General features: G+C 39.3%; 1 protein-coding gene across 12 annotated transcripts in view; it reads left to right on the top strand.

Annotated features, from left to right (window-relative positions):
• Window positions 1-27,873, top strand: part of LOC127072558 (bromodomain adjacent to zinc finger domain protein 2B-like) — a 130,656-nt gene that overhangs the window by 27,739 nt on the left and 75,044 nt on the right. For all 12 annotated transcript variants that reach the window (XM_051013048.1, XM_051013054.1, XM_051013044.1 and 9 more), the window contains exon 2: window positions 19,443-19,547. The gene's annotated coding sequence lies outside the window, so the exon portion shown is untranslated. The remainder of the gene's footprint in view (window positions 1-19,442; window positions 19,548-27,873) is intronic.

The raw sequence follows: 27,873 nt of genomic DNA, 5'->3' as shown, positions 1-27,873 counted from the left end.
AAAAAAAGAAAAAGAAAATAACATGGTGTATCGTTTCGAGGATTAAACGATTAATCCCGAAAGATTGTTTCGATCGTGAAATCGCCGAAATCTAAATCAGATAGACTCGTGTGTTGGAAACTAGTTCCGGTGAGTTCTATATGTATATGAAGCAGCGTGTGTGACTTCGTAATGAATTTTTTTTTCGTCTTTGTCGTCGTCTTTGTCGTGTCGTAGCGTTCATTCGTTCGTTCGTTCGTTCGTTTGCTTGCTTGCATCTGTCCTCGGGTCGAATCGTACGAGTTGCCTCCGTGGTGGAAAGCGTTACCGTGGCGTCCGTTACGACGAAGGGTAACGTGATTCACGATCGTCGAGGATGATTCACGCAAGTACGAGCGCTGACGTTTCCTACGTATGCTATGCTATGCTATGCTATGCTATGTTATGTTATGCTACGTGCTACGGGCAGTAGCACACGACTCCGATCGTGGGAGAAAATGTTGTCCCTTGTGTCATTCGTTTTCGTCTTAAACGTTACTTTTTTGCTTTAATTCTCTTTCTCTTTCTTTCTTTTTCTTTTTCTTTTTTTGTCCTTTTTTTTTTCTTTTCTTTTTTCTTTCATTGTCCGAATCGCATTATTTGAAATATTATTTTTGTTTATATATACGTATTGTTTTAATTACATACGCATTATAATACTAATTCATATTGATCCGTATGCATATTGGTTGTTAAAAAACAATAACGAGCGTGTTTAATGACAGGTAAAAAACAAAAAGTAAGCCTAATTAAAGAGAGAGAGAGAGAGAGAGAGAGGGGAAAAAAAAGAATATCCTTCCTCGCAGAACGCACACATAACGCGTGTGTATATACGATGATAAGAACGACGACGTTTAGTCGACTGTTTCGTACGTACGCCTGTAACGCGAAGAAAAATGTAAAAAAGAAAAAAAAGAGACAATTGATATTTCATATGCGAATATAATAACTCGTTTATTCGTAATTCTCTTTGCTATAATACTTACGTTACATCGTTAAACGATATGTTAGATCGTCAATCGTTTAATTCGATCGATTAATTTTATTTAGTACGAGATAGCAAGATGATACATAATTGTAATATACAAGAGACAAATTTTTTCCATGGATGGATGGATCGATTAAAAATCTTTCAATTATACATACGTTGAAATCTTTAGAAAATACTCGTTTAAGATCTTCGTTGAACGATCGAAGGCCCTTGGTCGACTTCCTTCGGACTTTCCGTATCGTCAATGACGCAGAATTCATTCTCTTGACATCAATTGCATCACTCGTGTCCTGCAATCTACACACACACATATATCACGTGTGTACACGTGTGTGTGTGTGTGTGCGCGCACGTATAGCGAAAATCGTGGATAAACTTTCAACAGTTTCGTAGCCGATCGTATCGATTCGTAACGATCGATCGATCGTGAAAAGATTGAGAGATCGATCGAGAAATCGAGGAATCGTTAGTTTGACTTAACTTTTTCTATTGAGGGATCTCGAACGATTTTATATTAGACAGACCGTCGTCGTCGTCGTCGTCGTCGTCGTCGTTGGCGGTGATTATGAACTCGGTTTCTCGCTCGATTTCCTCTCGCGTATTCTGCATACAATGTGGTCGATCGTGATAAAAGTAGCTACGAGCACCCGTAACCGATACGACGACAACTACAACTACACGACTACTACGACTACTACGACAATGATGACTGCAACGACGACGACTAGGTTGATTCGTGAGTGAATGAGGATAGAGTCATGAAACGTATATTTATATGCATTCGTATGTGATTCGTTTCTCTTCTTGGTTTCGTTTAGAAGAATTTTTTTTTTTTTGCTTACAAGTATTCTACAGATACGTACAAGTACGTAAACGTATTGGTTTAAGAAAGAGAATAGAAGACGATGGACGAGATTATGTAATTTCAAATGATCGTTATATCTTAATAATTTCGATCGGAATAATTATACAATATTATAATTATCATCGATTCGTTAATTCGTCGAAGAAAACGAATAAACGAAGAAGATATCAGATACGAATTATCCTTTATTGATTTTAATTGATTTAATTTCATCGCAATGATAAATCAAAAAAGGAGATCGTTCGAATTTCCCATTAATGATAATTATTATTATTATCATTTCGATTGAACGAAAAAGTAAGAAAGTCAAAGTTTAGTTAATAGAAATAATTCTTTGCGTAGAAAATTCTATTGCCGATTATATACAGAAAAAAGGGACTATATTATATTATATACTCGTTTTATTATTCGTTTAATATACATCACGGTCGCATCACGGATATGAATTATTTTTCAATTTATTTATTTATTTATTTTATTTTTTTTTCTTTTCTCCAATAATTTACGATATGCTCATTCGCTCTCTTTCTCTCTCTCATTCATAAAATCGTAATTAAGAAGAAAAGAAGATAGAAGAGACAAAAGATATTGGAAGAAAGGAAAGGTACGCGCGCGTGCGTGTTCAATGTAATTTTCGAGAAACAGTGTAGAAAACTGGCGAGGATCCATAAGCACACGAGTTGGAAGCCATTTTCGCGTCGGTTCTCTCGATTTCTCGGCTCTTTGCCATAGCCTTTTTATTCTCTCTCTTTTTCTCTCTCACGTACTCGCTCACTCTCTTGTTCCCACGTGCACACGCGTGCGCACAAGAGACACGTGATTTTCTCTTAGCTTTCGCGATCGTTGTCTATGGTAATTCAACTCGTATCGTTTGCTCTTACTTCGCGATTATTTATCGATTCGTGGATTCATTAAACTCGTCGTTAATTTACGCATAGATGCATACGTTTGTTACTACTTTGTATATACATGCATATTATATGATTATATATTTACATATATATGTATGTATGTATGTATGTATTTACATATGCGTTATATCTATTTACGTAAATGACTACCGTTCGATGTCAGTGACAATCTCTTCTGCATATCTTTTCAAAGACCTTTTATCTTCTGATTTTATAGTCATCGTCATTGGATAATAGTAAATTGTATAAAAAAAAAATCGTCTGTGAAAATTGATTTATCGGCTATAATCGACCGGTTTATTTCTATTCTAGGATCGGTGATAATAAAATGCATTGTATATGTAGGTGTATGTAGTTTTAAAGTCGCACAGATGTATGTAAACGTTATCGAGTAAGCGATAGAATTTTTTCAAAGGGAATACTCTTTGCTTTTTTTCTTTTATATTTTGTTACAAAAAAAAGGAGAGAAGGAGAGAGAGAGAGAGAGAGAGAGAGAGAAAAGGGGGAAAAATGGAAAAACAAATATTTGCAAGAATTTTTTTTCTCTCTTTTCGACGCGTAACGTGTTTACTTATTTATTCGTTTTTCAAACGGTAGCGAAGTAACGTGGAAACAGAAAGAGAAAGAAGATCGTAGTAAATGAAAGGGAAAGAGGGTTAAACATTCAGAAGGCAGGAAGCTTAAGAGTATTTGCTTGGAAACATCTTTAAGTAAATAGAGGTCGCGGACAAATATTACTTATGAAGTTTAAGGAATATCTCACAGGAGAGTTTGGACGCTGGTGTAGAGCTCGTTTCTGACCGTCTCCCTTTTACTCGAAGGATGTGCCGAGATTTTTCTTCTTTTCTTTTCTATATTCGGTTAAGCTCGTAGTTTCTGCCGAAGGTTTTCTTCTGGATTTCTCCAGAAGAAAACCGAGGGATTTTTAAAGAGCAGTTCCTCCTTCGACAGGGCCGCATTTACCATAAGGCGCATCAACCGCAAGTCCGGGCTATCGTTCTCTATCGGGCCATATTTTGTAACCTTAGCTTCTACAAAAAAAAAAAGAAAGAAAGAAAGAAAAAAAGAAACGAACGCGGATATAAAAGATAGCCTGGTATATTTGATAAAAGAGCCAAGAGAAAAAGCAACTTTTGGTGTAATTAATTTTTCTTTTTATTATTATTATTATTATTATTATTATTATTATTATTATTGCTATCGTTATTACAAATACGCTCATATCACACGTCGTGTTTTATTTCCACTTTTATCGAAACGAATTATTATGTAAAAAGAAAAAAAGTCGACTCTTTATTCCCAATAAATTCAAAAACTATATGGAAGAAGAATAAAGAAGAAAAAAAAGGAACAAACGCGAGCGAACGAATTTGATTAAACGAGAACGAAGACTCCTTCTTTTGTAAGGCTTAGGAACGATGTTACGCCTAGGGCCTTCGAAAAGTATAAATGCGGCCCTGCCTGTCAACCCTCCGCCTCCATCCGAACCCTTCAAGTTTCAAGCAACCATCCCCCGTTTCATCTTCGAAATATTTCAACGAGTCGAGAATCGAAGGATAGAACGACACGATGAAACGTGTGCCACGTTTTACTGGCTTTTCTTTTTCTTTTGCTAGAACCGTCTTCTTCGTTTGCGAAGAACGAGGTTCGCGGTGACGAGCTTTGCGGCCATAGAAAGGGGGGTTGGCGGGCTTGGGGGTGGCGGATGGGGGTTAGGGGTTGGGGGTTGGGGGTTGGGATGGGATGGGATGGAATGGGATGGGTTAGGATGGGGCGAGGGGAGGGGGCAGGACTCTGAAACCGTCTTTTATCGAGCGACGCCTTCTCCCCGTGTCTACCCTCTCTCTTCCCCTTTCGACCTCTCCCCTCTTCGTCCTCCTCCACTTTATCTCTCTTTCGTTCGTTCGTTCGTCTGTTCGTTCGTTCGTTCGTTCGTTCGTTCGTTCGTTCGTCTGTTCGTTCGTTCGTTCGTTCGTTCGTCTGTCCGTCCATCTGTCTGTCCTAACGAATCGACGTTAGCAACGTTTCGCGATAATTACGAACGAACTGTGAAACTTTCATTATTTTCCCTTATCGTCTCCCTACGCGGAAGAAGCGAGTGGAAAGAGAAAGAGAGAGAATGAAAGAGAAAGAGAGAGAGGGATGGAGAAAGAGAGAGGAGAAAGAGAGAGAGAAAAAAATCTCTCCTCGTTAGGGAACACTTCGATGCTCGTTGCTAGTCGTAATAATAATGGTCGAACTTCAATTAACGCGTTAGCCATCTTGTAAACTATACCTACGAACGTAATAGAAATTTAATAGAAATTTAATAGGAATTTTGCGGAGGACGATGGTTATGGCAACGGCGATGGTGGTGGTGGTGGTGGTGGTGGTGGTGGTGGTGGTGGTGGTGATGGTGTGATGGTGAGGTGGGTGGGGGGTTCTTTCTCCTTTTTTTTTATTTTTTTTTTATTTAGAAGTCTATAAAAAGGAAAAAAGAATTTTATTTATCTCCATTTCTATTTCATTAGATCCCCTATCGATCCGTGGAATTTCTGTCCACGAGGTATATACATTATACATCCGACATGTAATCGTTTTGGTTCTTTTTTGTTTTTTTATTTCTCTCTCTCTCTCTTTTTTTTTTCCTTCTATTTCGTCTTCTACGCGTTAGAGATGATAGGGGTTGTGGACGGCGGGGAAAAGGGCGAGTGGAAATTTTGTTCTTTTTCTTTTTTTTCGAATAGTCGCTACTACTAGAGTCGGCTCGTAATAAAAGACGAAGAAAAGACGACGAACGCGAAGAGGTTAAGTCGGACGCGGTGACCCTTTGCGCGTATAATTGTCGCGTCCATCTGCCAGCTCTGTGTACGTGTATGCACGCATCTGTGCGCATATGCGTGTACTCGTATATGTAAACGTCCACACTACTACTTCTACCCAAGCTACGACCTAAGCCCCAAGCGCGTAGGTCGAAAGAATTTCGCGAATCTTCTTCGTTCTTTCTTTCCTTCTTTCTTTCCTTATTTCCTTCTTTTTTTACGTTACTTACAATCTTATTTGAATTTCTCTCGCATTTACCTCATTTTGGTATTTTTCCAAATATAAATACGCTTGCCGAATCACCCGGCTCGTTCTTACTAAATTCGATTAACATTCTCATTAATAAGAGAGTCTACGATTGATCAGTGAAACAAAAAGAAAATCTAACCGCGAATCCACGCGCAAAGATGTTGCGATTCGTTAGATTCAAAGAAAAAAAAAAAAAAAAAAGAAGAAGAAGAAGAAGAAGGGAAAAAAAGGATAAAATTTCTTTCGACCGTGCGGAAAGTCACGCAGGCACACGTAGACGTACGCGAGTGGTATTCAAGGGGTGTCCAGTTACGAAGCGAGTCTCCGAGTAAAGCTTCCGTTAGCATTTGGTTATTTATGGGGCTTTCGCGCGTACGCACGCGTATGCATGCATACGCGTATGCATACTCACGTGCGTACACACGTACACACGCGTATACATACATATACATGCGTGCTCTCTGCGAGTTTTGAACGATAGACGACGAGGGGTTGTTACCGCGAAGATGGAACGACGAGAAGGATAGATACGTGGATAGATAGATAGACGTGTAGATAGAAAGAGAGAGAAGAGAAGAGATGGGTACAGTGACGAGAAAGACAGAGATAGAGAGAGGGGTAGTGTTTTCAGGCAGAGAGACCAATTCTCTTTCTCTCTCTCTCTCTCTCTCTCTCTCTGTGTTTCTCTATGCGCGCGCGTGTGTAAGTGAACGTATACGACTCTCTCTCTCTCTCTCTAAGGGTGAGAACAAGCGGGGAGGTAGAAGAAGGTGGAGAAGGAGGAAGAGGAGTAGGAGGGGAAGGGGGTGACGAGGGTTGTGGGAAGTGGGAGGTGGGAAAGGGGGGCAGGGAGTTGGCCGAGCTCGTACGACGAGCGTAGCGAAGTCTATAAAGGAGTGCTTTATTGATCTCCAGTTTGAACGCGCACTCGGATACCGATATAGCCTTTCCGATGCTATAACGGTTGGGCTCCGTGAATAAGGGATAGCAGTGCACACGCCGGCTCCGGTAAGATATCGCTCCGATTCGCGGCACGCTTCGATCCACAAGCTCGACTTTTTCCATGCGGAACGTTCGAAGGACGGACGCGATGCTTTCCAAAGGGATTCCATTTTCGATCGGAATTTGCCATTGCAGAGATAGAGAGAGAAGGAGAGAGGGAGATGTCTTCCGGAGCCCTTTTGAAACATTCTTTCTTTCTTTCTTTTTTTCTTTCTTTCTTTCTTGCTTTCTTTCTTTCTTTCTTTTCTTCCTTCCTTCCTTCCTTCCTTTCTTCTTTTTTTCTTTATTTTTTTTCTTTATTTTTTTTCTTCGTTCTTGATTCTTTATTTCTATTTTTTCGTTTTGTTTTTTAATCCTTTTTGTTTCTCTTTCCATCTTTATTTTGTTGGGGATAATTATCTTCGAAGAGCTACTTGAGAAATAGAGATATTCTCTTTCCGAGTATTATTCTTTTTTTTTTTTTAAATTATGAACGGTAATCCTAAGTCCTTGCGTATGCGTTGTTCGTTCGATCGTGTAGACTTTAAGATTTTAATTCGAGTGATTGAGAGATGTATAGTAATTCGAAATGGTTTTACATCGTCGTAGTCATTAATACGAAGTATCGTATGTATATGTGGATGTCTTTTTTTCGTATTATAGTTCGCTATCCTCTATCTTCGAAAATAGAAAATAGGAGAGAAAAAGAGAGAAAGAAAATGATATTACGCGAAAGGTTTTGCATAAAAGAAGTCTATTGTCAATGTTATCTTCGTTTCTTCTTACACAGACGCATCTCAAGTCCGTTTTCCTTGACGATCAACGGCGACAAACGTTGGCGGTTAACGCCTTCATCTTTTTCTTTTCTTTCTCCTTTTCCTCAACCTCTTTTCTCTTCTCTCGGTCCCTCTCTCTCTCTCTCTCTCTCTCTCGTCTCGGTCGATGGACGATCGACGCTAGCTACACTTCTTGTTCTCTCGGACGTTCGTTCGTCGACAGAAACCGCAATGAATTTTGCGTGACTCGGCTGCTTTCGTCCTCTCAGGAAGAAAACCTCGGAAATTCTTTTACGTATTTCACCGATTACAACGAGCATAACAAATTCATTTTGTTGTTGATCCTTCGAAATAAATGGATAAATAAATAAATAAATAACTAAATCAATAAATAAATAAACGAATATATAAATGAAATTCCTGCTGTTAATACGATTCGATCGATTGATTTTATTTACTACGTAATAATGTTTCAAATTATATATAAATTTTTCGTGATATAATCCGAGAGAGATAACGTATGATTTGGTTATTATCGATTGAAAAAAAAGAAAAAAGAACAAATATCTCGTACATCGTTAGAAAAAAATCGAAGAGGAAGGAAGAGAGAGAAGGTTGAGGAGGAGAAGACGACAAGAGGTGACGAAGGAAGACGTCATTGGTGCAAACACTGAGATTTGCATCGTTCGCGGTTAGCCGCAACGATCTTGTAGTCTCTGCTAGTAGTAGACCGTCGCGATCGGCTACCACCGAGTGAAATTAGAAGCGTGTGTTCTTCTTCTTCGTCGTTTGAACAAAGTGTCGCCTTTCTTTTTTTCTTATTTATGTATTTCTCGACTCTCCCTTTGCTATCCTCATATTGGCTTTATTACAATTATACAATTATTAGTTACAATTATTATGCAGTTATTCCATTCGTACGTCGCAATGCGATAAGACCGATGTTAGAAATATTTTTTCTTTGAAAATACTTTTTTTTTTTTTTTCCTTTTTTTTCTGATAAAAAATATTTCACCTCTTTTCTTATCATTCCACTAATTAGTCCCATCGAAGATAAGTGATTTTGAAAAATTTGTTTTTAAAAATCCTACTTTATTATTATTATGATGATGATTATTATCATTATCGCTTTCTTTTTACTACAAAATTAATTTCCCATTAGTATCAGAGAGAGAAGGATTTGTGTTTGAACATATACGTATATATATATATATATATATATATATATATATATATATATATATATAAAATTTCGTTTGCGTGCAGTATACGTAAGTATACTCGATAAGCTTTATAGTTATATAATTTTTCTCTCTCTTTTTCACCCTTCATCCCTCATAGAAAAGAAAAAAAGATTTATTCGTAAAAAAAACGAGCTATCGATATTTGATTTATTTAGTTCAACGAATAATTTAATTAAACTATTCAAGTAGAAAATTTTGTCTTTGAAAGTAAGGAAACATAGTCGGTAATACGAAAAGACTGTTCCGTTTGGCCGAACGTTGCAATTACTCGAAAGATTTGAAACGCGAGAGGTCGGACTTCGACGACGAAGACAAAAATAAAAACGAAAATGAAGACGAAGATGACAACGACGACGACGACGACGACGACGACAAGGACAACGACAACGACGACGACGACGACGACGACGACGAAGACGAAGACGACGCTGATGACGATGACTATGACGATGACGACGACGAAGCACGATCTTCCAGCGAGCGACTTCGAGACGCGTCAGGGCCACGGAATTGTAGTAATTTTTCCTTGATTACTCGGCGTCCACCATTACGCAGACGCGACGATGCGGCAAGAGGCAAACTCTTAAGGTCGACTTTGACTTCATGGGAGCGTGCCAGCGTTCCATCGACTTCCGACTTCTTTCTTTATTTCTCACTTTATCTTTCTCTGTTTTGCTCTCTATTACTCTCTTCTTATCATAAAAAATTGAATGATCTTGGAAAAATCTTAATAACGTTATTAGACGTCGATCGATCGATCGATCGATTGAACGATCGAACGAACGAACGATCGGCCGACCGCTCGTTTTCTTTAACAAATTGATATTGCGATGTTAGTGTTTGAAATAATAGAATCAATTTTTAATACATGGCTTGACGAATGATTCTTTTTTTTTCTTTCTTGTTTCTTTTTTTTTTTTCTTTTTCTTATAAGTTTTTCAAATAAATTATATTATCGTTTTGTTGGGATACTCGTTAGGGATATTGGGATTCTTTGAATCAGAGCGAGTAGTATATGCGATGACGTCGTGCGTTTAAAAAATGAACAGACAAAATTATCGTTTATATAAGGGACGCGTAAAGAAAAATTGAGTCTGTTTAAATATCAATTCTCTCTCTCTCTCTCTCTGTCTCTTAAAAAATCAAATCCCTTTTATCTTACCGAGACTTTTTAATCTTCGTACGTAACTTTTCCAACTCTGAAAACAAGTCTGAATCTTCATACGATCTAAGGTAGAAGAAAGAAAATAAAAAAAGCAAAAGGATGAAAAGAAAAAAGATTTGTTCTTTTTAGAAATTTGAAGAAGTATCATTTGGGATGATCAAGTTTGACTTCGTCGTGTATTAAATTCGGTCGATTATCTCGATGTAGAAAAATCGATCGATTTCGGAATGAAAGGCGAGAAGTAGATTACCGGATTAACGATTTCCGCGTGCGGATTCGAAGGAGTGAAGCGGAAGAGAGGGTGGTTGGGAGGTAAAGAGAGAGACGGAAAGGGTGAAGAGAAGAGAATTCGAGGGAGGTTTCGTCGAGCATTCGAAAACGAATGGCGTCGGTTTCGCGCGAACCGCTTGCATAAAATTATAGGCGTTAACACCATGGTCTGGGTCAGCGGGTCGATCGATGAATAGTGTGATTAACCTCGATGGAACGGACACGTGGGGTGCTCGAATAAAAAGTCTGAGTCACGTTGCTTGCTGAGAGTCGAAAGAGGAGAAAATTTGAGTGCTACACGAGACAACACTCTTCTTCTTCTGGCTTATCATTAATTTTTTTGTTTCTTTTTTTCCCATTTCTTTTCTTTTCTTTTCTTTTCTTTTCTTTTCTTTTCTTTTCTTTTCTTTCTCTTTTCTTCTTCTTTTTTTCATCCATTTTTTTATTTCATTCGATTTCAATGAGACGTCGAACGATCTTCATTGAGATCCATTGTTTTCAAGAACGCGTACCTATCTATATATATCGACGTTTCGATGGATCGATATTTATTTTCTTTTATTTGTTTTCTTCCTTTCTTTATTTCTTTCTATCTTTTTTTCTTTATAATCTTTCCATTAATTCTAATTCTAATTTTGTCCGACGTATCGTTTGTACGATTTATATAAAACCGTAATTTATCATCTCTAATGTTATAAATATTGATCTACATGTATTTACATGCATTTACATGTATTTACGTGCGTACGTGCATACGTACCTACGTATTTATATATGCATACACGCATGAATGCATGTACCTATATTTTTATTATTCTCAAATACTACAATCATTTTTTTGTTCCTATTTTCTCTTCTACACTACACGAACGTGAATATTTATTAATAAATATCGAACCAATGAAGAAAGGAAAGAAAAGAAAAAAAAAAATCATAACGATCGATTCGATCGAGATCAACGCAAGTTAGAAAAATGGTTTTCGAGTAAATCACGATCGATGGGAAGCTCGGCGGTCTATCGGAGAAAGAGCGCTGATAAACGGTGAGGGTCGTGTATCGTGTCATGGTCGAAGCCTTGAAAAGGTCAAAGACATCGAGGTAGGCCGACTCTCGCGAAACGTGTATCGAGAGAATCCGAAATTGTCCGAAACTTGAAATTCTTTCACGATTTCGAATCTATACACATACACATTCGTACATATCCACACATAACTCTGCGTATGGGTCTTTATGTATACATATATAAACGATTAGATGAGTTTGTTTGTTTAAAGACAGATATTATTGAAATATAGGAGAGACAAGGGAGCTCTCTCTCTCTCTCTCTCTCTCTCTTTCTCTCTGCATAGTTTACGGTTTCTTTATCGTTATTCTCGCATACTCATGCGTTTTACAGTTAGCGAAGCAAATCGCGTAATACGCGTACCGCATGCGTTTCAACGTTGGAGATAAAACGATCCTCTCTCTCTTGCTCGCTCGCTCATTTTATCTGTCTCTCTTTCTCTCTCTCTCTTGTCCTCTCTCTCTTTCTCTCTCTCTCTCTTGTCCTCTCTCTCTTTCTCTCTCTCTCTCTCTCTCTCTCCCTCGTTCTCCCTTCACGAGCAAAAGCGAGGGAATATAAACGCTTGAAACACCCTAACCGCTGCCGCCGCTTCGTATTTTCGCTTCGTGGCGCTTACGGCGTAGGCTCGATCATCTGAACACCGATTAACCTAATTTTCGATAGACCCTACCTACCACTGTTACTATCATTGAGCACTTCGTTACGTTTTCAACGTACTTAACACATATTCCCCGTACACTAGATATACGTTTATATATTTATTGATAATATATACATAGATAGATGGATGAATGGAGAGATGGATAAATAGATAGATAGGTAGATATATTAATTTTTTCACAAAATTTTCATCCACGTATTCGTACGATTCATCGATATTGATTTAAACGAACATAGTGGTTGTAATTCTTTCTTTCTTTCTCTCTCTCTCTCTCTCTCTTTCTCCCTTGGCTCTCGTTTTTTTTTCTCTACATCAAAACTTTGTTACCTCGTGTATGTTTTAGAAAGAGAATAGACCGAGAGAAAGAGAGGATTTGGAATTACAGAAAGATAGGTAGGTAGGTAGGTAGATAGGTAGATGGTGGTGATGCGATGGTAGTAGTAGCAGTGGATCCGTTTGCACCTCCGAGCGTAAGCGGATCGTTCGATATTAACGAACGAGTAACGAGAGATCCGGAGAATGTTGTATGTATGTATGTATGTATGTATGTACGTACGAATGTTGTATGTATGTATGTGCGTATGTACGTATGTATGTATGTATATATGTATGTATGTACTCTACGTTGGATACATCGGACGTAAACGTACCTAACGGTACTTCTCCTTTGCCAGAGTCTCAGGCACGTTCCATCTTGTACAACGACGTGTACCTACCTAAAGATCTTCGATCATTTAACTCTCGATAATCCTTTTATCATTTTTATCGCATATATATATATACATATATATATGTATATATGTATGTATGTATGTATGTGCGAAATCGTAAACATTTTAAATATACATATATATAATCAAAATTGACGCGATCTGTCTGGATTTTGTTTTAGGATATTTAAAAGGTATCTTTTTATATTTTAAACGTTGACAAATCTTGAAAAACGATCTTGTTCTTTTTTTCCTCTCTTCTTTTTCTTCATTTTTTTTTTTTTTTATTTTTTTTACATTTCTATCTTTAATATTCTATTTTAGAAAAAGGCGTTACGACGTGCTCTCTCTATATCGAGTTACACAGGTAGATGTATTCTCTTGCGCTCGAAGAATTAGGGACGTGTCGCATTAGACGACAAAGGGGGAACACTCGTGGTCGAGAGATACACGTGGACATGGCGTATATCCACATAGGGGGAACAGGGTACTGGCTACGAACTTCGTCGAAGAACTTGGTCGAAAAAATATCTAGAATTCTTGGAATTTTGTCCGACTATGGTAGCCATTTTTGCTCGATCGTTTTTACCTTTTACTATTTCGTGTCAGTTTATTACGATAGATAGATAGATAGATAGATAGATAGATCAAGCTTTCGCAAGGAAAAACATTGTCCGATCGTAATTGTATTTTTGAAATGAAAAAAGGAAAAAAATAGAAGAAAGATAAAGAAAGAAAAAAATGAGCGATTCGTTCCAAACCGATCGATCGCGCATATCGTATAAACATTAATTACACGTGTAGGTACGCAAAAGGGCTAATAAAATTATTATCTAGTCGATCGTAAAAGAGTATAGAAAATATTGTCAACAAAAAAAAAAAAAAATATTCAATTCGTCGTTAAACGGATTCAAATCTCGGCGTGATGGATTTTCGTTTGGCCTGGCTAGCTCGAGCTCGAACAACTCGAAGGTTCCTTCTCGTTAAACGTTCCGTGCTTTTCGTCCGTTCGTCTCTCTCTCTTTCTCTCTCTCTCTCTCTCTCTTTCTCTCTCTTTCACTGTCGGATCTCTCGTCGTTCTTCTCATCCTCGTTCTTCCGGTGCAACAACCCTGGGATACCTTCTGGCTCCTATCTACGAACTTGCCGTCTCGAGCGTGTCGCTACGCTGCGCGGCTTCGTCCCTCTTCCCTCTCCCTCTCCTCTCTCTCGTATCCCTCGATATACCAATTCCACCCGGTGCTTTGCGATGGAACGTGAACTCGGCGGCGTCCGTGCCTCCGCGTCTCTCATACACACCGAGCGAGAGAAGAAAGACAGCGTGCGAGCACGAGAACGACAGAGAAAACCAGAGAGAGAGAGAGAGAGAGAGAGAGAGAGAGAGAGAGAGAGAGAGAGAGAGAGGGAACGAACTGATGCGGCTGTCGTGAGAGAGAAAGAGAGAGAGAGAGTGTCAGGAACGAACCGAGCGAGCGAGCGAGCGAGCGAGAAGGAAGCAACGAGGCGAATCGTTCGTTTTAGAGAAAGAGAGAGAGATAGATAGATAGAAAGAGAGTAGTGGAGAGGGGTGGTTGGAGGCAGAGACGAGGAGATAGGAACTCTAGCCTCGAAGAGTGGTAGCGCGTGCTCACAAACTCGAACCGTGGCCCCCGGTTTTCTCCTCTTTCTCTCTCTCTCTCTCTCTCTCTCTCTCTCTCGCATACATACACACGTATACACGTACACACCCCTCGCTCCTTTCTCCCTTCGGCATCGAGTCGTCCGCTAAACCAACCCCACCCCGAAACCCTCTTCTCTTCTCTTCTCTACTCTTCTCTCTTCTCTTCTCTCTTCTCTTCTCTTCTCTTCTCTTCTCTTCTCTTCTCTTCTCTTCACTGGTAGGTCGGTCCACCCACCGAGCCACGAAAGCGAAGCTCGTTCCCGCACCGATCCACGCCACCCTCCATTACCGCCCTTCGCTTCTCCCTTCCCCGTACCCTCCCTATCCTTCCCTTCCCTTCCGTTCCCACCTCTTCCCTTCGTCGTTCGTTCGTTCGTTCGTTCGTTCGTTCGGTCGGTCGGTCGGTCCTTTTCTCCGCTTCTCCTCGTCCTCGACGTCGTCATCCCCTTTGGGCAAGCTGAGCGCAACTCGCACACTGCCGCGACACGCCAGAGAGCCTGCTTCTACCTCTACTTTACCTCTACCTCCTCCTCCTCCTCATCCTCCTTTACCTCTTCTCTCTCTCTCTTTCTCTCTCTCGCGATAATCTTTTGTCCGATCGTGCGCGTATAGCTCGCGAGCACGCGTATACTATTTAGAGACTCGTTCCATCGTCTCCTTCCTTCTTATCTTTATTTTCAGATTCGTGACTTCAATTTCGTGATAAGCCTTCGAATATAGATACATATATCTTTTCCTTATTCGTATTATACGTCCTCCGCACGTTTACTTCCTTGTTTAAACTTCCTTCTTCGAACGTAATGCGTAATTTTCTTTTTTCTTTCTTCTTTCTTCTTTTTCTTTTTTTTTTTGTTTTCCGAATCTTTCTCTCCTACGTCTCGTTGCTTCATTCATTTCTTTTCTTTTCTTTTCTTTTTTTTCTCTTTTTTTTTCTCTCCATTCTTCTTCCTTTCTTTTTTCTTTTTTTTTTCGACTCGCATCACCGAAGCAACTTTTTTGCTTAATGGCGGACGCCCGGCGAAAATTCTTTTTTATCGCCTCCCGCTAATAATCCTTATGGTTCACCTGGTGTATATTTATCGTAACACATTTGTACACATCTATATGCGCTCACGCACGCACACTTTGACGCTTGCTTCGAACGTCACGTATGTACTCAATACATTTTGCACGTTAAACGTCGACACGAATGATCATTTCTAAGGGTTGCTTCGAGGGTAACTTCACGTTCGTCCTCGTTTCGCGCACCTGCGAATCCTTTACGGATCGGCGATCGATCCTCGAGAGAGAGAGAGAGAGAGAGAGAGAGAGAGAGAGAGAGAGAGAGAGAGAGAGAGAGAGAGTAAGTGAGTAGGAAAGAGAGAAAAGGAGAAAGAATGCGATGGCGGCCATCGAGAGAGAGAGAGAGAGAGAGAGAGAGAGAGAGAGAGAGAGGACGAAAGTGGCGCCTGACGTCACGATCTCTTCGCTTTTCTCGGATCGGAGAACAAAAGGGCGTATGCCGAGGGTAGTTTTAGCCCCACGGGTTCTCGCGGACCAACCTGACGCAATTTATTCCATCCTTTTTATTTTGTTCTCGTGTCAACGATTTTTCAAAGATTCCTTTTCCTCGACGCATACTGAGAGACAAAGACAGAGAGATAATTATAAATCAGATATTTCCGTCTTACAACCCTAACGTTTTAATAAATTTTTCAATGTCTAGAAAAGTATATTTTGTCGGTGTAGAACAATTTTATATAAAAAATAAGTTCTTTATGTATATATATATAAATGGAGTAAAAAAAAAAAACTTTTTAAAAGGGATAATTATAAGCTTCGTTTCATCTCTCGCAAAAAGTCAGAGAGAGAGAGAAAGAGAGAGAGAGAGAATCTTTTAAATGCTGGAACATGAAATTTTCGTTTCCCGAATCGATTTCAAAGCACTTTGTTTAACCGTCAACGCTTTCGCACCTACGCATGCATAAAAAATTGTACTCCCGTAAAGTTTGTTAGGTGTTCTTTTTTATTTTTCGTTCTTTTTTTCGATTTTGTCTTTTTTAGGACATTTTTTTTGTACCGCCTCTTCTTTGCTTTTTCCCCGATGTTTTCCCGGACGTCATACATCGAACAACGGCGAACGGGCATCATACGTGCGTATCTATATACATTCGTACACACACGTACACACATATACAGAGATATCCACATATGCGTGTTACGTGCTAGCCCGCACGCTTTTGACTTCGCGCGAAACCGAGGACGCGTGAAACGCGATCGCGATGGACGGATTTCGCGAGAGGTTTACGTTGACTTTACGTGGGCGTTACACTCCGTGAGCACGTCCGAGCTTCTCTCCTAGGTATGTACATACGAAGAGAGGAGTAAATCATCAGGATGACGTCAACGAACGATTCCGAGTCTTAACGTGCGCGCTTACAAAGTGCCACCTAGCTCGAGCTCTCACGACGTCGGCCATACGAAAGAAGAACCGAAACGTCCATTACGAATCCGAACGTTTAACTATTTTTATCTTTATTTTTATCGTCACTATTTTCGTCATTATATTTTGTCATCATTTTTGTCGTTATATTTTGTCAACGAAAAGAGTATTCGACGAGAGAGAGAGAGAGAGAGAGAGAGAGAGAGAGAGAGACGAGAGAGACAGACGGTTTGATATTTATTTTGACATTAAATTGTAGATAAGACGACAGAAACACAAGAGTATATATCTTTAATGAAGAAAAATGTATACTTTATGTGAGAACCGTCTGGTTTCTGAAAGGATTAATCGAGGCTCGTTTAAAAAGAATAGCACCTCGCGACACCTTTAACGGCTACTACTTTATTAACTTTTCAAGGAGTCTACATTTTCATCGCGTTTATTTTCATTTTATAATTTCTTTGTTTTTTTCTTCTGTGAAAATATATATATATATATAATTTCTTTCTTCTCCATTTTTTGTCTTGATTATCCTTTTTCTTTTTTTCTTACCACCCCCGTTAATTAAAATATCATCGAGGATGACCCAGATGATACGAAAAAAAAATATATATACACACACACACACACACACACGGTCATCCGACGAAATATTTATAACACAGTATCACAGTGAATATATCAAGTATGACCGTCCGAAATATGCGCTTCGTGTCGCACTTTACAATTCGTTTCAAGAAATTCTTTTTACCTTCTCTTGCCACCGGTGTATGGATTTTAAAATTCGCGCCTCGTCCGCGCGTCACACTCCAGGAGAAACTACGCGAGTCGAATGCCACCGATACCGACGACGACGACAACGACGACGACGACGACGACGACGATGACGACGACCACTACTATTACTACACTACTACTACTACCACCACTACTATTACTAGTAGTACTAGTAGTAGTAGTAGCTCGAGTCGGTGTGTTTTTTTTTCTCGAAAATAACAGAGAAAAGACGAGCTCGCTGAAATTTTCTTTTTTAGATACGTCCAACGTTTTTATTCTTACCCCTTCCGTCGTTCGTTCGTTCATTCGTTGGTTCGTTCGTTCGTTCGTTCGTTCGTTCGTTCGTTCGTTAAAAACGAACGCGACCCCTATATTATGCACGGCGTATCCACTGACCCAAATATTCGACCGTTTCACCGATGGTCGTTAAAACGCCCGCTCCATTATCTCTGCTCGAGAGATAAACGCATGGCCGACAGTTTTCCCCGTCGACCGCATATATTCTTTTCCTTTTTCTTGTTTTCCTTTGTCCTTTTTCTTCCTTTTTTTTTCCTTCTTTTTTTTTTCCTTCAACTTCCTTGTACTTTCCTTTCTTTTTCTTTTTTTTGTCCGTTTCTTCTTTTTTTTTTTGGATTCTTTTCCTTTTTGGTCGATTCAACGCCAAGGGAAGAAAAAACACATTTACTTCTTTTCATTTCTTGGTACAAAGATGGTGTGTCCGTGTGTGTATCTTTCTTTATTTTTGCGAGGAGGAATTAATGAGACATACGTTTTAGAAAAAACAATGAATGTTATAACAATAATAAGGATATTAATAATGATAATAGGTATAACAATTTATTTGCATTGACGATAAAATATAAAGCTCACATTTTTGCGACCAATGTTATATCGAACATTTTTTTAAATAAAAAAAAAAAAAAAATGAAAGGCTAAATCGTCTGATAAATTCGAACTAGTTGGTTACTCGACTTTGTCCGTTGTCTTCGACGTAACGTAAAAGAAGCGCGTAAAGTCGCAGCGAGGGAAGAGAGAAAGAGAGAGACGCGCAACGTTCTCGTTAAATCTATAAATAAGCGGATATAGTCTGCGCGCATTCTGGTAAGGCACCCTCCAAGATCGAGAACGACGCGACCGAGGAATAGCTTATACGCTTGCTAACTACTATCATCGATCGTCTCGACACAAATTTTAATCGAGTCTAATCAAGTTTTTATTGTGAAATAAAAAGCAAAGAAAAATAACTATACGACGTATTGCGAAATCAAATCACGTCTATTTACATTTTAGTAATTATTGAATTATTTTCTCTCTCTCTCTCTCTCTCTCTCTCTCTCTCTCTCTCTCTATCTCTTTCTATCTCTCTTGTTCTTTCTTTCTTCCTTTTTTGTGTTTTGCTCGTTCGTCGTTGTCGTTTTTTTTTTTTTCTTCTTTTTTTCTTCATTTTCATTCGAACAATTTTTCTTGCAAGTACAAAGAAGTCGTCATACACCTATGGTGCCTATTATTTATTATCTTATCATATGTACTTTTCACCATAAATTCAATTATTAGTTCGAACGATTTACGAGCTTGTCTGGCGATAAGAGACCGTCGTGAAACGATAGTTAAAAAATTTACAAGCACACGAAACGATCTCTTACAAACGTGCGAGACTCGATTGATTTTAAGCGGTACGGTTACGGTCGAGCAATTACAAGAGGGACGAAAAAGAAAGTGGAGATAAAAAAAGAGAAAAAAAAAATATTAGGGGAAAAAAAAAGGAAAGAAGGAAAGAAAGAAAGAAAGAAAGGAGGAAAGAAAAAAGGGACACGATTTCTACGGTAAGATTCCCCGAGAGAAAAACGTTCCAGCTAACTCGAGTTTTTGTCTTTTTAGGATCGTCCAAGGTTCTAGGATCGAACAAAACACCCTTCGAACTTCGATCCCTCATCGATGTGAGGCATGCGAGCTGAAGGCACGAGGATCGTCGTGAGAGCACAGGTATGTACGTAAATTAGGTTTTTTCTTCTTTTTATTATTTTATTTTTTTATTTCTTCTGTTCTTTTTTTTTCGTTCTTTTCACGAAATCTCGGCGGTAAAGATAGAACGTTAAACGCGAACTTTACGAAGGATCATAATTCCGTAACGAGAGCGTAACGACCGTTTACCGTGCTTCCTACGTTTTCGCATTCTGAATTTAAAATAAAAAAGAAAGAGGGTGCCCGGTCTGAAAGGAATATATATATATGTATATATGTATGTATATATGTATGTATGTATGTATGTATATATGTATGTATGTATGTATGTATCGAGAGTGATAGAATTGAAACGATTTATATGAAAAAGATAGATAGATATCGTGTGTGTGCGCGTGTGTGTATACTAGCGTTGAAATACCGTAACGGACTTTCATTTTTCAATTCGTAACATCGAAAATTGTCCCTTCGCAATATTAATCGTAAAAACTATTATACCCCCTTTCCCTATAGTAACGTTAAAACATTAATTTCTTATTATTAAAACTCGAGAAAAAAGCGCGATCAAAGTTAAAGTCATCAAAGCGACAATAATCCCAGAGAATCTTAATCACTGAATTACTTGATTAACATAAGCAAACCTATTTATTTCATCGACGATACGAATACTGAACTTTAACGAACATTAAGAACTTATTAACCACGAAGGACGATAGATAAAACATTGAAGGTGACGATTTTATACCTGCTTGGAAAGCGAATAATGAACGTGGGAGTTCAATCCGAGTCGAAGAATTTAAGATCTTTACCTTTCGAAGAAGAGATATTCTTAAAGGGAAGAGGATTGTCTTTTTCTTTTCTTACCTCTTTCGTGGTGAGAATCATCGTGCGGTTGATCCTCAACCGAGAGAATGACCATAGTGAGAGAGAGAGAAAGACAGAGATAGATATATCTATATATATATAAAGAGAGAAAGAGACGTATGAGAAAAAGAGAAAGAGAAAGAAAGAGAGAGAGAGAGAGAGACGTTAGAGAGAGAGAAAGAGAGAAAGAGACCGGGCGCTGGCCGGCTGTGCACAGCGCGCCACCGCATCGCTGACGCCGCCGTCTCCGCCGGAAATTATGCCAGCTCTCCGTTTCTGCGTTCGGTGTAAACGAAGCGAGGTAACGCCGGCAGCTCGACTACTCTCCTCTGCTTCCTCTGCTTCCTCTGCTTTCTTCCCCTCTTTGGTCTCCTCGATTCCTCTGCCTCTTCTGCCTCCTTCGACTGTACCTCCACTACCTCTTTCTCTCTACCTCTCCTTTGGCTTATCCTCCGAGTTCTCTTCCTTCTCTGTTCTTTGGGCTCATCGTCGTCCTCGTCGTAGTCGTCGTAGTCGTCGTAGTCGTGATCGTCGTCGTCGTCGTCGTCGTCGTCGTCGTCTTGGTCATAGTCGTCGTTGTCGTAGTCGTCCATGCTAGCGAGGAACACGCCCCCAGGAACTGCGTTTCTCGTGGGCGACGGCCTGAAATATCGAGCGCCTTGTCCACGTACACACACGCGAAAACGATGTAACCCGACTGTCGAGTCCGTGAAAGTAAAGTAGAGAGAGAGAGAGAGGGTGAGGGTTTGGTGGGGAGAGAGGGAGAATAACGATGTTTCGAGTTATATCCTATGGATATGAATGTGAAAGAGAAAGAGAGAGAAAGTTTTAAGGGATTAGATTCGGAAGAGTTTCGTTCACTAGGTGAAAGAAAGAAATAGTTATGTTTGTACGTATTTATCTATGTATCTATGTATGTACGTATCTATGTCAAAGATAGAGAAAGAGAGCGAGGGATAGAGTTTTAAGAGACATTGTTCAAGAGAATTTGGGACCGATTGCTTTGAGAAAAGTATAGCGATACCATAGGTATTTGTCGACGTATGAATGTGAAAGAAGAAAATGAGAAAGAAAGAATTTTAAGGGATACGGTTCGGGGCAGTTTTCGTTTTCGATAAGTTTACAGAGAAAGAGAGAGATAGGAAAATTTCAAGTCTACGCATTATTTTCTTCGCTCGAGTTCGCTCTAGTATCCTCTTCATTCGATCGCTCGAACTTTTGGAATTCTTCCAAATATGAGTCATCATAGTCATCATCATCATCATCATCATCATCACCATCATCATCACCATCATCATCATCATCATCATTGTTATTGTTATTATTATTAATAATATTATTATTGTTATCGTTGTTGTTGTTATTATTATTGTTATTATTATTAGAAGGCTAAGATAAGATAGTCGTCGTGTTATTTAATTGTTGATGACAAGAAATATTGAGAAAAGGTTGAGTTGGAGGATGGAGTTAAGAATAGACAGGAATATCGTATTTATCGTCGAAATAAGATAAATGATTATTTTCGTATTAGTTTTAAGAAGAAAATTATTGAACGTTTCCAAAGATCTTTATTCTTCCTTTCTTCGTTATCTTCTCTCTCTCTCTCTCTTTCTTTTTCTTTCCCTGTTTGTCATTTTCTTCCTTTCTTTCTTTCTTTCATCCTTCCTTCCTTCCTTCCTTTCTTTTCCCGTCGAAGACATTTTCAGGTAGACGAAGAACGGTCGGTTTTGTTCTCTCAGCTGAAATTTACCAATAAATCATTCTTTACGAGTTTCTACAGTAGACGAAGAAAGAAAGAAAAAAAGAAAGAGAGAGAGAGAGAGAGAGAGAGAGAAACAGAGAAAGAGAGAGAACGTCTTCGATTTTCGAAAGATAGAAGAACTTTCCTCTTTCCAAGGGAAAAGCTCTTGTCGTCGTCGTCGTTGTCGTCGTAGTCACATATACGACGTCTCACACGATTACGACGAGAAGTAGGAGAAGGAAGAGGAGATGGAGGTGGTGGAGGAATAAGGAGGAGGAGGAGGAGGAGGAGGAGGAGGGTTAGTCGTCGTATCGACGGACTTTAAGCGACTTCGTCGAACGATTTTGTTAATTTTAGAGCACACTCGTGAGAAAGAGAGAGAGAAACAGAGAGACTATCTTGGTGGTAATAATTCCAAGATAGTCTCGGATACACGTAACTACGTGCAAAGTACATGTTGGAGAAAGAAAGAAAAGTTCAAAGTGTGACTTTAAGTCGTAATTCGGGCGATGAAAAATGTAAAAGTTCCTTCAAAGATAGTATAAGAGAAAGACAGAGAGAGAGAGAGAGAGAGAGAAGAGACAGAACACTTTGCAAGAAGAGAGAAGAAATAAGAAGTAGGAGAAGAGAGAGAGAGAGAGGAGACGATTCTTTTGAGCATCGGCCAAGTTTTGTGGGCTGCTGCCGGTCGGCTCGTGGAATCCAGTCGCGAGTGATTTCTCGTCTCTGCGCGTTTTAACCGTGCACCGCACACCGTTTCGAGATAGCGAGCGAGTGAGCGTGATCCGTATATGCTGCATGTATGCGAGAGAGAGAGAGAGAGAGAGAGAGAGAGGGAGAGAGAGAGAGGGAGAAAGCGTGCACGTTTATTATGTGTCTGTCCCTCGGATCGGCTCGTTCTACGTTCCTACAGCCAAGACGTTCCATTAACGTTGCTACGCTAAGCGATTATTATACTTCCTTGTACAGTCTTCGTCGATAAATCTTGGTCAAATCTAATCTTTGAAAAAAATATTATTATTTATTTATTTATTTGTTTGTTTGGTTATTTAATTATTTTTTATTTCTTTTTTATTTCCCTTTTTCTTTTTATTCTTTTTTCTAGCTATGACGATAATCGTAGTATAAAATGAAGGGAATAAAGAAGAAAATAAATGAAAGTAGATTAATATTACCAGACGAGTTCTAACCGAGGATTTCATACGAAAATATTTATTTTCTCGCAGAAATAATGCGCGAATAATGTGCGAATTTAGCGACAACTAATAGATTATGTAGTGTATAGAGATAGAGAAGTATAGAAATGGCATAAACGCGAATAAGATATATACATATGTATGTATATGTAGATGTAGATGTAGATGCATATGTATATATATATATATATATATATATATATATATATATATATATACATATATATATATATATATACGCATATATGAAATAATGGTTGTACGCCTTTTAACGAGGGGATTAACCAGGTCACTACTGTCACTCGTCTCGTTCAAAGCCGAATGTTAACTTGTGCGTTGGCATAAGCCATAGGTATCTATCATAAAGCATCGAGCGATGTTTCATAACGCTACTAGTTGCCGCGCTAATGATACCCTTCCTCGTTAAAAATCTTTTACCATTCATTTTCTTTCATCTCTCGTCTTCTTTCCTCTCACTCGGTTAAGAGGAAAAAGAAAAAAAAAAATTGAAAAAAAAAAAACAGGAAAAAGAAAAAGGAAATAGTAATAACAATCTCAATTTTAACCATACCGATCGATAATCAATTTTTATCGTCAAAATTAAAACGCGATATTGATTAACGACAATAAGATGAAATAATTAAGTACGTGGTACATCTTATCGGTGATAAATAAAACTCGAGAGACGATTGAAATAATCCGTGAGAAAAAAGATTAAAGTCTGGCGAGAGGAAAGAAAAGAAAAGGAAAGAAGAAACACGAAATTTGTTCTTCGGGTGTACTTTGAAAATCGAGCCGCGTTCGATTTTCCGATTGCGAATTTTCTTAGACGACGACGACACGGCGTGAATGAAATCGTCGCGAGTTCGTTCGTTCGTTCGTTCGTTCGTTCGAGAACGAACGAGGGTCGCCAAGGTAAAGGAAGGACGGACGAAAGGAAGGGAGGGAGAGAGGGATAGAAACTCGGTTTGGCTCGCGAGAGGGAACACGAGTGGTTTCTTTGCAGAAAGGGCGCGACGCGGCAGGAGGGGAGAGAAGTAATAAAACGAGCGAAGAGAGAGAGAGAGGGGGGGGAGAAGGGAGAAGGGAGAAAGAAGAAGGTTGGTAGGGGGACCAAGCGTTTCACGATTGCCAAGCGATCGAGTCTTCTCGAATCCAGAAGGTTGCTAGGGTACACCTATACCGGACTTGGAAAAATCGAAGAGCAAAGACGTTTGAGCCAAATGAGAACGGAGACTCGACACCGACTTGTTCTTCTGTTCTTTTTTGTCTCTCCGTCTTTTTCTTTCTCTCTCTGTCTTTCTCTATTTCTTTTTCTATGTCAATCCAAGTGATAATTTCAAGCTCGAATAATAAGAAAAAGGTGTAGTATAATGTATACCTAATTAACGTTAACAAAAATAGTTGATTCATTTGTTATACTTTATACATGCACGCACACGTATATACGGAGAGACAGAGAGAGGAGGGGGAGGGAGAGACACGTAGGTAAGAAACGTGTCTTCTCATTTACAATCTAAACGCTTAATCTTTCATTAGTATTCTTGACGAAAAACGCGATATAGAAGTAAACAAAGTAGATTATTATCCAACTCGGACTTTAGAAATACATTGCAACACATACGTGCATATACATATACATATAATGTATATTTACATACACATACATCATACGAGAAAATAGGAATACACCGAAAGTAACGATAAGAAGACGCTTCGTCCTTCATCCCCTCCCTTCGCCACAACTCGCGATAGAAAAAAAAATATATATCCGATAAAAATTGACAAGTTGTAAGAGGCTCTCGACCACGTGAAAAATTCTTCTCGGCCGAGTTTCTACAACGGCCAGGAAAATTGCTACCGATTAATCCTCCATGTTCCGAACGTCACGACGAAGATTTAGGATCTTCTTGGGTCAGCGTTATGCGGAGGATCTAAAGAGAGGCCAACCAATCGGATTCAGGCCTCGATTGGAATTCAAATTAGCGCGGGCGCGCTCGAAGAACTGTCAGAGAATGAGAAAGAGAAAGAGATAGAAACAGAAAGAGATAGAGAAAGAGAAAGAGAGAAATAGAGAGAGACAGAGAGAGAGAGAGAGAGAGAGAGGGTGGGTCTCTGAGGCCACGCTCGTTACGAAACTTCGTTACTACCGGGTATTTTCAACCCCGAAGATCTCGATGGCCCCAGGGCGAATCCATTAAAGGTAAAAGCTTCTCGTTTACATCTGCCGTTCTCGGGGCTTCCCTCTCTCTCTCTCTCTCTCTCTTTCTGTGTCTCTGTCTCTCTCTGTCTTTCTCCGTCTCTCTCGTACTCGCACTCGCACTCGCACTCATGGCGTTACGATTCTCTCTCTCGAAACAGCAGCAGCTGGTTAGCGAGGCACCTTCGTACTTTCGCCATTCCCTCTACGTAACCGTCGTATTATCCCGACAAACCGATTTGAGTTCCTCCTTTTCTTACCCTCTCTCTCTTTCTCTCTCTCTCTCTCTCTCTTTCTCTTTCCTTCTCCCCTCATCGATTATATCGTACCTATTTCATAACCGATAATTGTATCTCGCGAATTTTTCGCCAGATAACATTCGGTCGAATATATACATACGTATGTGTCTCTCTATGTATCGTATCATATCTACGTACGTCGTATATTTTGTTTTCTTTTTTTTTCTTTTTTTTTTTCAAAGTTTTCTGATTACAGGAAAATATTGTATATTGATCTAGTAAGTCGCAACAACCGCGTTAGACTTTCTATGGCTTCTTACTCTACTTCTTTCTCTCTCTTTCTCTATGGCCTTCTATCGGTCGACGAGCGGCTTCTATCGGTTTCTGTCAAACTATAAATACTTGGTCGATTGACCAAGACAAGCATTGATCATTTTCGATCGTTTTTCCTCGATCAATAAACATCGATAATTTACCTCCTTTAATTTATATTTTTATATGTTTTATATATCATATCGATCGATCGTTGTTAATAGAATTTTTCTGGATATTATCGTTATCGGTTATAGATATTTACGATTTCATCGAATGAATAAATGAATGAATGAATGAATGAATGAATGAATGAATACAAAAAAAGAAAAAGAGAGAGAGATTTCCTCATAACACGAAATATTTCGTCTATCAAAATATTATTCTTTCCGTTGTTATAAAATAACATTTAAAAAGAGAAAAAAAAGAGAGAGAGAGAGAGAGAGAGAAAAAAATACAATCTAATAAAAAAATTCATTCCGCCCGCAGAGTAGTCGGGATGGGGAAAGAAAGACGTGCAAAACACGAAGCATCGCGAAATCCGACGATAACGGGTTCGTCCGCGTGTGTATACGTGTTTCTCTCTCTTTCTCTGTCACTCTTTGGTTGTGTGTATTTGCGCGCATGTGTGTTTGTGAGAAAAAGATCGTGCTGGAAGGATAGCAATGCGGAGGCAATGCGGAAGCGGTGCGAGGGAGAGAAGATGCGTTTAACTGCGAGCGGTCGCTTTAGCACCGCTGAGATGCAACGAGAGGAAGGTGGTGATGGGGGAGGGGGGTGGGGGGTGGGATGAAGAGGGGAGGGATTGGGTAAAGAGGAGGGACAAGGAACGTCTCATACATACGTACGTACATGCACGTACACACACACACACACACACACATATGTGTGTGTGTACATACGTTTCTCCGTAGAAACTCGCAAGTTCACCGTGTGAGATTCGAGAACTCGACGACGACGACGAAGAGGACAACCATCGTCGTCTTCTCTTTGTACGTTCGTCGCGTTCGACGAGAGAAATATCCGCGAGGACTCTGGTGAAAGGACAAAGCGATCTTCTCTCTTTCTGTCTCTATCTCTGTCTCTGTCTCTTTCGAAGCTCCTTCGAGACTCCTATCGGTTCGCTTTGGTGACCCCATCTCGGTCGGATAGTTAGTGGAGTTTGCGATAGATAGAACTCATTGTCAACGTAAAACTCCTTCGTCGCTCATTCTCCTAATCCGAAAATGTATTATCGTCGATTTGTTCTATCATTCGAATATTTTCGCCTTGACGGTTTGCGTCTAGATACTCCTTCCCCGTCTTCCACCCCACCTTCTCGTTTACAATGAGTCATGATCGTTCTATGAATCACTTATTTGGCTTTACACCTGTAGTAAGGACTTTTGCGAGCACAGGTAACATTACTGACGTTAACATTCGAACAGGACAAAGCTGAGATTATAATTCTTCCTTTTCTATTCTAATGATAATAATTAATGTTATTATTACCGTTATAATTATAATTTCTGTCTATAAAATTTATAATCTGTCCGTAAAAGTCTTTTATATACATACATAGATATATATACTTTACATACGTACATATATATATTTAATAGTATACATAACGAACGACAAGTATATACATACATACATACATACATACATACATAGCTCATAGACGATGTGGCAGGACTATAATGTCGGAATGTAGAATCGAACCGGTTTACTCGCGAGACGTCGCGAGTATTTTCCAACGTCATGGTCACGTGAACCGTGAGTGCTCTTGTCCAGACAAAAATCATTTATATTT

Source organism: Vespula vulgaris, chromosome 2 (assembly GCF_905475345.1).
Source record: "Vespula vulgaris chromosome 2, iyVesVulg1.1, whole genome shotgun sequence".
In the NCBI taxonomy this organism is placed as follows: Eukaryota; Metazoa; Arthropoda; class Insecta; order Hymenoptera; family Vespidae; genus Vespula; species Vespula vulgaris.
The sequence above is the reverse complement of the archived record's forward strand: the minus strand, read 5'-3'. Positions and strand labels throughout refer to the sequence as shown.